The sequence below is a fragment of the Morone saxatilis genome, unplaced genomic scaffold (assembly GCF_004916995.1).
Source record: "Morone saxatilis isolate NCDOM2014 unplaced genomic scaffold, NCSU_SB_2.0 Contig6, whole genome shotgun sequence".
In the NCBI taxonomy this organism is placed as follows: Eukaryota; Metazoa; Chordata; class Actinopteri; family Moronidae; genus Morone; species Morone saxatilis.
In genome coordinates, this window is record NW_023340206.1 from 7,147,717 (window position 1) to 7,161,432 (window position 13,716).

At 40.6% G+C, this 13,716-nt stretch overlaps 1 protein-coding gene across 1 annotated transcript in view; it reads right to left on the reverse strand.

Annotated features, from left to right (window-relative positions):
- The window catches only part of xirp2a (xin actin binding repeat containing 2a), a 50,117-nt gene that overhangs the window by 35,374 nt on the left and 1,027 nt on the right, over positions 1-13,716 (reverse strand). The gene's annotated exons all lie outside the window — the stretch shown is intronic.

Below are 13,716 nucleotides of genomic sequence, written 5' to 3' on the forward strand. Positions count from 1 at the left end.
TGCACACTCCCTCTGACAGCTCTTGGACGGAGTGCTGCTGGCTGTGAAAGCTGCCTTATGGGTTTGCTGGCATAATGCACAAGTGGCTGCTCTCAAAAATGACTCATGAGACTGTACAACAGTAAACAAATCACTGGGCTGACCGAGGCAACCAGTTGCTCTGGACTTATTTCTCTGAACACATCTGACCTTCTCCAACAATTCAAAGCAGTGAACCAAAGGTCTTAGCCGTCGTTTTGAACTGTTACTATGCCAGGAGGAGCATCACAAATTGTGCTGTTTGTGTTTGTTACTGGCCTGTATCACAAAGCAAGTTCCATTTAATCTGGCTGTCTTGGAATTAATGTAGCTGGGTAACACAAAACAAAATCAGTGAGTGAAATGTTTTAGAGCTCCAATAATGAATTGATTAATCAGTTCTATTCAGTTAATCGGCAACTATTTTGACAATTGATTATTGTTATTAATTATTTTAGGTAATCTTTTAAGAAAAAATTTCAACATTTTCTGAATTTTACCTTCCTTAATGTGAATATCTTCTGGTTTCTTTAGCACTCCTTCACAGTAAACTGAATTTCTTTGGGTTGTGGACAAAACAAGACATTTGAGGACGTCGCCTTGGGCTTTGGGAAACACTGATCAACATGTGTCATACTTTTCAGACATTTTATGGACCAAACAACTAATCGAGACTGATCGACAGGTTAAGTAATAATGAAAATGATTGTTAGTTGCAAAAAGTATTTAGTATAAAGTATTTAACATGTGATTAAACAGTGATTTCCAAGAAGAGATATCCAGCAAGGTAAAACATATACAATATATTCACATAACTAGAATAAATATTATGATATTGTTCTAACTCTAAGGTCTAGGTTTTGGGTTCATTGTCTTTGTATGTGATGACTTTTGAATGTCAGTATTCATTTAAAAGATCGCCACCCAGCAGTAGAAGGTTGGCAGAAGGGAGCACAAAGAGGGAACTCAAGGACGGCACCAAGTGGGTCTCCGTGTGCCAGGTGCATTTATTTTGACAGGTCGTCTGCCCCGAAGGACGCATGGGCAGCCCGAGGTCTCGCTCTCTCATGGCTCCATACCTTCAAAAAGCACATCCTGCTGTTTGATTTTCTCCACCTCAAGTTACGAGTTACTGCAGTGGAGAAGGCCTAAAAGAGTTCAAAGTCGACAGGCTGATTCAGCTGCCAAAGCAGAGAGGAAAACAAGACAGTGTGCAAAAAGAAAAAAGACCTGAAAGACATGAATTTACTGATTTGGATGGATTTTGTTCCCTGATGATATCATTAGGGTTATTTTGGCAAAATGTAGTTTTTGGATTCACTGAATATGATAAGTATTCTTGCTGTCTACTGGTTTCCATAATTTGTATGTTATTTTCAAAATTGTATAATTCAAAATTTACAAGTGAGAAGACACATTTGCCTGAGCTGGTCTGTCAAAACATTCCATGTATTGCTGCATGTACTTGCAAAATGATGTCAAAACATATAAGATTCATCCCTCTGGCATATTTATATATATATAAATATATAAAAATATGTGAGGGGTTGCTCACTTACTACAACTTTTTCTATAAAGTTTAGTGGAAAAAACAGAAAGCCTTTGTTACAAACAGGGGCAGGAGGGATTGAGACAGGCATTTATCAAGCCCTGAGGGTCTAAGAAAAACCCATACGTGTTGGTAAAATTCTTTCTCATTAGTAGCCTTTTTTTCAGAGCTTTCATCCTATCTCAAGGTCCTTAATCCACTTATGCTGTTGCTGTTGTCAGACTTCTTTTTCTAAGAATTCACGCTCATGCTATTGGTTGCATTATGGGAAATGAAGCATGGAAAATTAACCCATACTGGGGGCTAAAAGTTAGGATATATCATCCTCTGCCGCATCGATTCAAACGGTCTGACAGCAGCTTTTAGAGGAACCGCATCCAGAGGCACTTTAACATTCAGCTGTGGTGGTTGCAGCTGGCAAAAAGACACTGCAATTGCTCAACCTCAGGGGCTAAATCATTCAGGCTGTATGAATAAATAGATGAGTGAATTAATGCAAGAGTGTCTGAGTGAAAGGCTTTGTTAATTATATGAGGTAACTGTCATATTGAAAGAGACGTCTATTGTGAGAGAAGAGATTGATTTGTACAAAAGATCTAACAGGCGTCGTCTACCGATTACAGCCCATCCATATTATTTTTATTGAATTTTAACTGTTTTAATCTAAATGTTGCAGGTGAAGCTAAAAATCAGCTGCTACATTATTTCCCATCAAAATACGGACATGAAAAGGGATTATTTCCTCTGTGACTTAATTTCTTCTGCTGGGTGTCAGGTAATTCATAATGAGCAGAGGAAAATGAAAACATTCAATTTGAGCATAATGAAATAATTTTAATTTAATTAAAACGTTTCTATTTTTAGCTCCATGTGTACCATGATGGATCATTGTAGAAGTTGTGAGTGGCAGAAAAGGAAACCAAAGCTTCCAACTATACCATGCAGACAAACTAAGAATAATACTGTATAAACTTCAAGATGGCGTAAAAAAGAAGAAGACTGGAATGCTGATTGATTTGTAGCCTTTAACTCACGGTTTTGTCACTGTGTCTTCATCAGAGTTAACATTCTTCACTGAATATTCCCCTCTGGTGGGAAAAACAAGAGCATTATGCTGAAACAATGTCCTCAAAAGTGATCCATCTATTACAGGATATTAGCTCAATGACTGGTAACAGATTCAGACACAAGAAAACCACCTAACACTGGCTGCATCCATCCATTATCCATAACCGCTTATCCTTAGCAGGGTCGATCCCAGCTGACATTGGCACACCCCGGACAGGTCGCCAGTTCATCACAGGGCTGATACATAAAGAGACAAACAACCTTTCACATTCACACCTATGGGCAATTTAGAGTCTTAAAAAAAGAAAGAAAAAGTGGACGTTTTTTTTTGTTGTAGCCACTAAAGCAGTCGTCTGGCCAACCAATAGACAGGCTGCTTTTGTAGCATGGTTAAAAATACATCATAAACTCTGCAGCAGCACCCATGTTGTGTTTATTCTGAAACGTCCTTGTAGTCTGGTTTATGCTGGACAAACAGAAAGGGCTTTAAAGATGCCTATCTGAACACAAAGCTGCAATTCCAGTTTTGCATGTCATTATGCACAGACTAACCATGGCTCTGTGGCTTCACTAAGGTTCGGGAGAACAGAAAGTCGACTCACTGATCATACCCTTCAGTACAGTACACTGAGGCAGTAATGAAAAACGAGTTTGTCATGAATCTACATGTTGTTTGTTCTGTTTTCCGCTTCAAAACCAAATCAAGGTTCAAGGGCTGGACCTAGACCCAGCTCCAGATCTGGACCGGTACCCGCTGGTGGCAACCCTGGATGCCGCTGAAATTGGCACTCATGAAAGTAGTCCTGGCTGCAGTTTTTCAAAGCTCAGTGCATGTGGAGGGGCAACTCGGCGGCAGGCCTGCCTGCAGACACCTGACCTGTCTGCTCAATGTCTGCGTAGCCCAGAGAGACTCCAGCAGCAAAGAGTGGCACCGGAGGAAGGACCTTGAGCAGCTGCAGGCCGGTTAGGACGGACTGCGACAGCCAGAGGGGTCAGTGTGTTTACCGGGGAAACTACAGCTCGCAATCTGCTGTATCAGCACCGCCGCTGGTTGTTTCTTTTCCAAACCAACCGCAAGAAGAACAGAGACCCAACCAGAGCTGCACATCATACCGCCTCTAGGCTGGACTCAAACTGTTAACTCATAAAATGCCTGATGTCCTTGTCCATTCTGACTCTGACGGATGTCTGGCTTTTTCCACTATAAAAGGATCAAAATCAGTCAGTGTGCTCCACTTGTTTCATTCTCCCTGAGGATTCTTGAGCCGAGAGGCACTTGAATCAGCTGCACATTGTAAGACCATGCGTGAAGTCATTTTCATCAAGAATAATATGTACACGACAAGCAGTCTGAACCTCTTGAAAAATGTATATGTAGAATATTTATAGATATTATATCACTTTTCAGTTCTATGCCATTTGTTAAAAAAAACATACACAGAATCTACACCAAGTAACAACACAAATAAAGCATTGCAGTCAAGTCTCATAATGCCTGAATTGGGATCTCAAGGTTAATCGGTTCTTCTATAACCTCCTCCTTGTTGGTGTTATGCAACTGTGTGCATTGTTCATTTGAAGGTCATTGCAGCTTTCATGCCATCCTCCCTTCTACTCCTTCCCTCCCTCCCTCCCTCCCTCTCCCTCTCTCGCTTTCTCTCCCTCCGTCTACTCTTTGGCAGCTGCTTTCTTTTCGCTACTGTTTTTGTTTGTGTCGGGTGCCATAAGCGTTCCCTTTTGCAATCCAGTGAAAATATGAAAGCAATTTATTTTTTTATTTTTTTGGAGTTTTCAATCCTCTATTGACTGTCCTCATTATGACTACACAGAGGCACATCAATATTTCAAGCACTCATAGGCAAACATGGGCACAAAAGAGACACAGTCCAGAAACAGAGAGGGAGAACAGAGACGAGCCACAGGCCAAGAAATAAGTGAAAAAGTAAAATTGTCCAATGGCAATTGTATAGGGTATATAAAAAGTCAGACAGGAAAAACAAACTTGATGAACAACAGAAAAAAGAGTGATTGAGGGGTAGAGAAGGCGACTGTGAGGTGGAGTACAGTTTGTTATAGTGATTTGAGTTTTCTACTAAGGCCAACTGGGACAGAAAGGATTAACTAAAGGCCAAACAAGCTAACAGAGTCACAGGGAAAAAGCTAGAAGGCGGCAGCAGCAGCAAAACAGAGAGAGCTCGAGAGACAGGCAGTGGAGACAAACAAACCAAAAAGAAGAAAAGACGGACAGACACGTATTGAACACATAGGGATTTATGATTCCCATTTATAGTGAAAGAGCAACAGATGGAATATGCTCATACTGAGGCTCTCCGGTCCAAAAACCTGCCGTGATATATGAGGAAAGGGCACATATACTGCTGCTCTGGTCACAGCTTGTGCTTCATTTTCCTCTCTGGCAGTTTTTAGAAAACATAAAAACTTGGGTGATGTATTTTCATCTCATCCCGTGCTGGTGAAAAAGACTGGTGTTTTTGGGGGTATATGATGCAACATTTAGTCAGAGTTTTCCCTCAGCTGTATTTGTGGTTTTGCCCTGTCAAAATCCTCCTCCCGCGTATGCTTGACGAGCAGTGCAGTGCTGCTCTTTATTTTTAATCCTTTTAAACCTTTGTTTTAATGGAGTAAGGTAAAAACATGGATCAAATATTTTTTTAATGAATATTTTTTCTCCGGAGAATTTAGATTGCGGCAGGTGTTGTGTCACACCGGGAAATGGTACAGCGAGATTAATCCAAGCATCAAAATATTTGGTTGTAGAAGTCTGGTGGTGTAGTGACTGGACTCGCAGGGCTAGTTGGTGAACTGCTGTAGCTGGATAGCTTTCCGCTAAATCAATAGCTAGTTAATCTAGGCTAGTCACAGTATCACAGTATCTCTCACAGATTGTCTCCATTGTCTTTTGACTATTCTGTTTACACCTCGAGCTAATGAGCGATTTTGTTAGCTCGTAAGCTCAGCTTCGTCGCTAATGTGATGTTTATTTAAAGTACCTCTTTGTACCATCGACTCCTGCTTCATAACTACCTGCAAACCATTCCTCAGACAGGATAATGAATAAAAGTGGATAGTGCAACACTGCTAATATAATATGGTAGCTTACTCCTTTTTGAATTCTCTCAGCAGCACAAATTTGCAGGTCAAAGTTCAGTTGAACACTTAATCGTGGCGAATGCGTAGGATTTCAAATACTTCTATTGGTTGCATGTGACTAACATTTCCCAAAACTGGCATCTAAAAGCGAACCTCACAGCGTCAAACTTCCAACCACAGCGGTTTACTGCTGGCTACTGAGCAGCTTCACTTGAGCAGTTGGAGGTTATGACTAAACCTGCTGCTATTTTTGGGCTTACTCACACTCCTCATGTGGCAGCTTTGCTAAAGCCAGGGGCAGTCCTGTAGCAACATGGATATTTATTTCCAATTTTCAATGAGGAGAATTTCAGTCAGAGACACATACAGTACATCAAGGAGTTGACCGTTTATAGCAAAGTTGTACAGATTTAGCAGAAAAGCATCTGCTCTTTGAGGGTGCTCTCGAAGTTTCAAAGCAGCAACAAGGATTCTGCTGGGAGAACTAATCCCTCTTACCAAACAAAAAACCTCAGTGAAATCAATATAAAAAATGTAGCACATAAGGAGTGAGAGTGTCAGGTCAAAATGGCTGCACAGTTCACCTGCATGAATATGAGTCGACAGCTGATGCAAGCACGACTTCAGCACTCTGCTTGAACTAACACCATGCTCCAGTAATTTTTAAGGTCTGCCTGCTCTACCAGCACTTATAAGAGCGTAATTTTGCAGCAAAATCAATTTATTCCAACAGAATTGCTGCAATTAGTCCATTTGCTTGTGTGGAGTGAAGTAAATCGTATTTTTCATGTCTAGTTCAACTTGGGTAAACTCTGACCCACAAATTTGTGGCATTGACCAATAGCATGCCGACTTGAGGGAATGGCGAGTCGTCCAAAATGGTGGAACCTAGCTCATTAGCAGTGTGTCACCATCCAGATTTATCTATTGTGCAAAAATATGCCGCTTCATTTTGCTGTGCAGCTCTCTGGTGTGACAAGGACTTACAGGTAAAAGGATCCTTCATTTGATCTGTTCTAGGCCCTCACCAACCATAAAAAAAATAGAAATTTCTGTGACATTCATTTGGTGCTTAACTCCCAACAGTTTTTAACCAGGATTTGTGTGTTTGACACAGCATTTGTACAGGGTTAAGTGCCTTGCCCAGGGACACTGCAGGGTGGAAGCTGTTAAAAGAGAGGAGAGTAATTTACTTTGACCAACTGGGTCCATTTGCAAATGACAAATCTGACCCAGATTTAGTGAGCAGCAGATAAATTAAAGCTTGACAGACGTCCAGTGATTTTGAGTTTCAAATCTTGGCTACAGAAACTCCCTGTGTGTACTCACTGTTGAAAACTACCAGGGACATTAGCAGGCCTTGTGTGGTTACATATACAACAGGCTGTTTTTAAATCATATAAACCTGTATATGTATGGACATTTTTATGAACATAGTGTAAAATAAACAAAAATAATACAAAGGTCACTACATATATGAACACACTGGATCCCACTTCTGCAACCTTTACAGCCAAGAGTCATTTAGGCCAAAAAAAAGAAGAAGAAAACTAAATCTGCCTGGAGCCGCAACACATAACTGAGCCTGCTAAGTCAGTCAGGCAAAGCCTACTGATAAGCCAATAGCGTTGGTGGTGAAAGCAAACAAATCTTTGCACACACTTTTAAATTCTCTGCTTTCCTCAGAGCATTTTTTTGGGGATTTGGAATCCATAACTAGCCTAGCTAGAGACTCAAGAAGACTAATAGCCACCTCTATTTCAGTTTCGGACATAACGTATGACACATATTTTAGTTAACGTTAATTTTTTTTTTCATTCAGCTAGATTAACAATTGGAGAATGTAAGAATTACTTTACGCCTACAACATTTACAACTAAAAATGTTGAAAAATGTTAATTTCCTAATTTTCTTTAGTCACACAGTGCCTTCCCCTGGTATAGGTCCATGCGGTCAAATTAATTTAGTTTCTGTATCTTGCGGCCTGTGGCAGAGCTCCTCATTCTGTATTCAGGGCCTTTCTCCCCTGATTATCAGTGCTCTTAACCAGGACTTAAAATCTGACAGACATGTGCTTGTCCCCAGGGAAAGAAAGTTGTGGGAAAAGAGAAAAAAAAAAGCTGTCCGTGTCCGAGATTGCGCAGCCTTGAAGTGGGGCCTGATGAAGCTTATCATTACTGAAACATGAATATAATTTGTTAATCAGACTCTGACCTGCTTTACCTGCTAAAATATGAACTGGCTCTTCATTTTGATTTTCTCCCTCTTAACGCCCCTGCTGATTCACTCGGAATCTCTATCGGTCCCTATCAATCCTCATCTTCTCTCTGCCTGGCCCTCCCTTCCACTCTCTCAGTCCTCTCTTTCACAATATGGCCCTGACTGAATGTAAATCATATTTCAGTCTCTTTCATCAGGCTCCTTGCTCTCTTAATGTTCAGTGAGCAATGCCAACATCACCAGACACTACTATTTATACATGACGACTCTAAAGCGGCTTGGGATACGGCTCTGTTTTCAGCCCCTCCAAATATACACCGAACCATGGAACTGACATCGGCTGACATACTGCATGCCTAGTTGATATTTCGGGGATTTAAATCTATAATTGTGCAAATGTGTAATACAAGCTCATGCATGTTGACGAACTTCGCATCACCTTAGCATACCAGCTCTTACACTAAATCATGTGTGACCCGGACAGACGATGACTTTGTACCAGACTGAAATGTCTCAACAACTATTTGATGGATGTGTCACCTTGCGAGAGGATGAATCCCGCGGACTTCGGTAATCCCCTGACTTTTCTTCTAAAGTTTCCAATAATAAATAAAAAATAAAAATAAAAATGAATTTTGTCTCTGTTTATAAAAAAATATATGAAACTTCCTTGAAAATCATTGGGAAACGTACCTGTAAAATAAGTAAAACATTATACCTGCTAAACATCAGCTTATTAGCTTTGTCGTGTGTCACGTTAACGTGTTAGCATGCTGAAATTAGAATTCAGGTCAACCTTAGTACAACCACAGCGACACTAGTATGGCTGTAAACTATTTCCATTAAACTTGTAACAACTACTGTATCAAATTTGGACTCGTCTGCGCTTCAAGTGTGATGAGTGGCCCAACTTCAAATGATTTTCTTCCTGTTTGATGTATAAAACCTTCAAAAAGGTTTAAAGACCCACAAGCTGTTGTTCGCTGCTTCATCTGTTAATGCAACATAGCATATATATGGCATGCTGACTTTTCCTCCAGTCATTCCAACAGGTAATGAAACACCTGGGACCAATCTCTACCAACAATACAGAGCAAATGAGTGCTGACTGCCAAACTGTTACTATTTAATGTGCTATATCATTAGATGACGGTCGACAAAAGGTACACAGCTTCTTAGTGAGGCACTTTCTAAAATATCTGATATTAGAGAAAAGGGCTGGTTTAACATTGGGAACTTAAAAGTAACCTACAATCTTTTCTTCAACATATCTGTAAAACAACTTTGTGTATAGATCTAGTTAGCAATTGCTGGCAAAACTAAAATGGTAGACTTTATACCTGCTAAACACCAGCATGTTAGCCTCACAGAGCCACTAGCATGTGGCTGTTGTTAAACTGGTAACACTGTAACTCATTGTTACTTGTGTTTCTGTGCTGTTTTCTCTGTTCCAGTCATGAGGTTTAATGATTGAGCTTTCACTTATGATACACAGCCAAAATGATTTGCATTGAAAACCTTTTCTGAAGAGTGCTTCCTCTTTTTTGCTATGGCAACGATGAATGGCAGAGATGAAAGATGCCGTGGTGCTGCCCTCACAATGACATAGCGCCATAATAAATGATTGAAAAACTTCGCCTGGGGGTCCTTTACTAATTGTTTAACACATATGCTCTTATGGAGCTGTGGGTGTCAAACTGCGCTAGCGAAAAGACAATCTGAGTCACACAACAATCTGTATGGAAAAAGGCCCGGAGATATGCATTCATTACTCAGCTATGAGAATGGATTATCATACGTTGGAGTAAATACGCACATGCTATCACAATACCTCTGGGAAAGAAAGGGCTGTCTTAACAAGTACTGACAGCAATAAAGGCTGCTTTTATGTACGTTTCAATTTGCCAAATCCTGACACAAAACAAACGGCAGGTAGGCAAATGAGTCTGAGCTATATGAATGAGTCAGATGAAGCGGGGAGTTTCAAAGCTGTGTTTGGCAGACCACGTAACAGTGCAACTATTCTCAGAGCCAAGGCGGCGAGCAACAAGTCATCATCACACAACAGACTAGCAATGCGTCACACACACACGGGTCCGCTGCCAGCTCCATTAAAAGATTTGAATCTGCGAAACTGAGACGAAAGAGATGCCTGGTAAAAGTTAATGGAATTTTTACGAGCTCAATGGATTTGATGAGGACGCCGGTGTCCTCATCAAGTCTGGATCAATTTCTTGCAGACACATTGTGGCTTTTAGTTTATTTAACATTTAATTAAGTACATTTAGGAACGGTGGCGCGTATTGATTGATTTGTTTTTGGAGGGGGGGGAAATGGCTCACCATTAGCCAAAAGGTTGTCTCATTCTCATCTTTCAGCACGTCATTTGACACTTCAAAGTGTGATTTTTCAGCATGGCAGAGTGACAAAATTCACACTTTGCTTAAAAGCAGGAGAAAGGTGACTTTAAAAAGCTATAGAAATAAACTATATTAAAAAGCCTAATGCATTGCTCCATTTAATGTCTTTTAAATTGAATGCTGCCTTTTTGAAAACATTCCATTTGTTGAGAGCTTATTATTCAAGTTCTACACAGAAAAATAAGTCTATAAGAAAAAGAAAAGAAGAAAATGACAAATATCTTTTCAGTCCATTCAGGCAGGCACATAAAAAAACATGAGCGTGTGTTAGTGACAGTGACGATACAAGTTATGAAAATAAACCAAGGCAACATTCCAGACCTCTAGTGCCACTGACTGAATTTAAGTAGACAGCTCATTCATAGGTCACCACCTAAAAAAAGTTCCTGTCTCCCGACTAAACCATGTTATCCTGTTACCCAGGTGTGACTAGCTTTATCCCAATAGAGTGAAATCCCTCGAAATTCTTTTATATGGTGTTAAATTTACCCAACACGTCAGAATTAGATCATTTCTCCAATTATGCAAATCCTGATAATCTGATTGCCTCAGACACAAGCGAAAAGCCATTTTAAGACACCTTCAGGCGTTAAGAATTAACTCCAATTAACACCAGGTGATTAGTAATTGTCTCAGTGTTAAACTGCTGATTAAGGTGCGTATCATGCATAGACTTTAGTTTACACAGTGACTTGTTTTTAACATATCCTGACTCTCTCAGTCTCATAGATGCTACACTGCCACCCACTGGCCAACAGCGACCATCACAGCAAGAATAAATGCCAAGTCAGGTCATGAGTATTAGAAACGTTCAAGTTGTACAACTATTAATTAATGCACAAACATTTTAATGAGCTGGTACACAATAATGGAAAGTGAAAGTGTTCATTGGTCAATTACTGAACTGTGTGTGTATTGGTGCTTCTCAGATTTTTATCACCTCACCTCATCTGTCTCATGCATGTACATCAGTGTGTGCGTGTGTGTACTGTCCCCTGTGCGCACAGTCGTGACCAGAAGGTCAGACAGATGTTGTAAACACAAGCCAGTGTCCCTCGAGGATCAGCCAGCCACACAAGCGGAAAAACACGCTCTTTGTACTCAAGATAAACTGTTGCATCACCTCACATCTGCAGTTGTTGGCAGCGTGGACTGTCCTCTCCCCGCTGAGGATTTTGGCCGCAGCTGAGCGACCACCTGGGAATCCATCAGTCATTGTTATGGCTGTCCGTCCAATGACATCGCACCGTTTAAATAAATGAAATGGGGCACAGAAAGAAAAATACAGTGCATCATCAAATATTAAGCTCGACATTACAGATGAGTTGGAGACAAGGTCATGTTTTATAACCAGCCGGCTGCAGAGCTCTAGTCCTCTCCTCACTCTGGGAATCTGGGAACACTGCCCATACGCTCCATTAACACCGACTACAGCCTTTTTTTCTTAAAAAAAAAAAAAAAAGATAGGAACAGACTATAAGCACTCATGATACAATGCCAAGATACAACGTGTGTTGCAATGCCAGCATGCAACATACACTATGACCAGCTGTACAGCTTGTTTGAAAAAAATACAAATAAATGATCTTTTTCTCTCCCCATGGTGAAAAAGTAAGGGTTCAATTTGGAAATAGAAGAAAGTAAATGCAAGACTGGAATCTGGTTGAATTGATTGTAAAGTCCAAAAGCTGTTATATGTCAACAGGAAAAGGTCAAAGTGAATTGTTCCAGAAAGAATCGGGTCCCCACAAGGATGATGTTAGCAAAGTTTATGCTTGAATGAGGAGACTAGCTCTCTAAAGTAGTCCTGATATTTACAGTTTATGTGCAGTCGACTGCCAACGGATGTGTGCTAAATATAAGGAAGAGTTTGAGACACGAGAGACATTAAATGGAAACAAACAGCAGCATGGTACATATTGAGAAATGACAGCATCAATTGTTTTAGCGAATGCGTAGTAATTATCATAGACTGTATATAAAGATAGATGACATGACAGCTCCTCAAATGTGAAGCCAAAACATCTTGATTGCCCCCTGGTGGCTGGCTGCAGTATAAACCTCGCCCCCTCCATGTTAGCTGATGGGACATGGGTCAAATAAATCTTTCCCAAAGATGGTTTCTGTCATGTTCGGTAGTTCTTATCCCAGACCTCGTTCTTTACCAGCTTCTAGTGATGTCAGAATAGAAAACTGTATTTTTGCCATCCTGCCATGAAGAATGTATGTCCAATGTTTCCTCTCTTGTAAGTCAGCTTTTGTTGTCCCGAATGAAATGCTCCACTACGTTCACCAGCTAGTCACTAACTGATACTGCTGGGCAGGTAGCGTACAGTGGGGGTTTTAGAGCTGAACACTGAAAACAGCTGCCTGCTGTGGCTGGAAATGACCCTGATGAGAGCAGTGAAACTGAACCAAAACAATAAAGGTGCCCAAGAAACCAAAACAAAAGCTGAATGAGGCTAAAAGGCTCCAAGGAGCTGAGTCTTAGGAAAAATATCTGTAAGTTTATCGCTACGAATGACCTCTTTCTTGTTACACATAGTCATTTGATTTATTATTAATATAAAAATATGTACTACAGCAGCTTGAACAAGTCAAACACCATAAACAAAGAGAGACTGAAGCACACAAAAGGCTCACTGACTCTTTGTATATCAAAAGGCTGAGAAAGTTCTCCTAATGGTAAGCCAAAGATAGGAGAATTATACCTAATGGTTAACAGAATGTAAAACAACCATAATAAGACCAAAGTGGAGTTCTTATCTCTTCAGACTGTTATGGCTCATACCACAGTAACCCAAACACACATGATGTCAAAAATAAGGACATCTGAGCCTTAACAGCTGAAATGAAAAGCAAAAGAAAACCTCAAAAGATGCTGTCATTGACTTTTGGCTTTAGTGATGTGGCTCATTAACCACAGTAATCTGTAGAATGTTTTCATCTCAGGAGCCAGATGTGATTTGATTCTAATAGATCCACATCTCCCTCTACTCTGTCTATGGCCTGATGGCGAAGCTCCACGCTGCTTCCAGCAGCCGACATACCAATTACAGGCTTATTTTTAAAACCCTGCTTAACCATAAAGCTCCCCGAAATAGGTCTTAAATAACAGGGTGTCGAATATCAGCGACCCAGGGGCACTGCACAGATGCAGCCGGTGTGTATCTTTGCCACCAGTCGGCACTGGGATACTGAGAACTACATTCCCCAGAATACATTGGCTCTTGTGGATTTTGTTTTAAGAGTTTGGATCCTATGAGGAGAGAGGTTTCCATGCAGCATCATTGAGGTCACTGTGGAACATTTTGAGGGGTGAGATTTGAT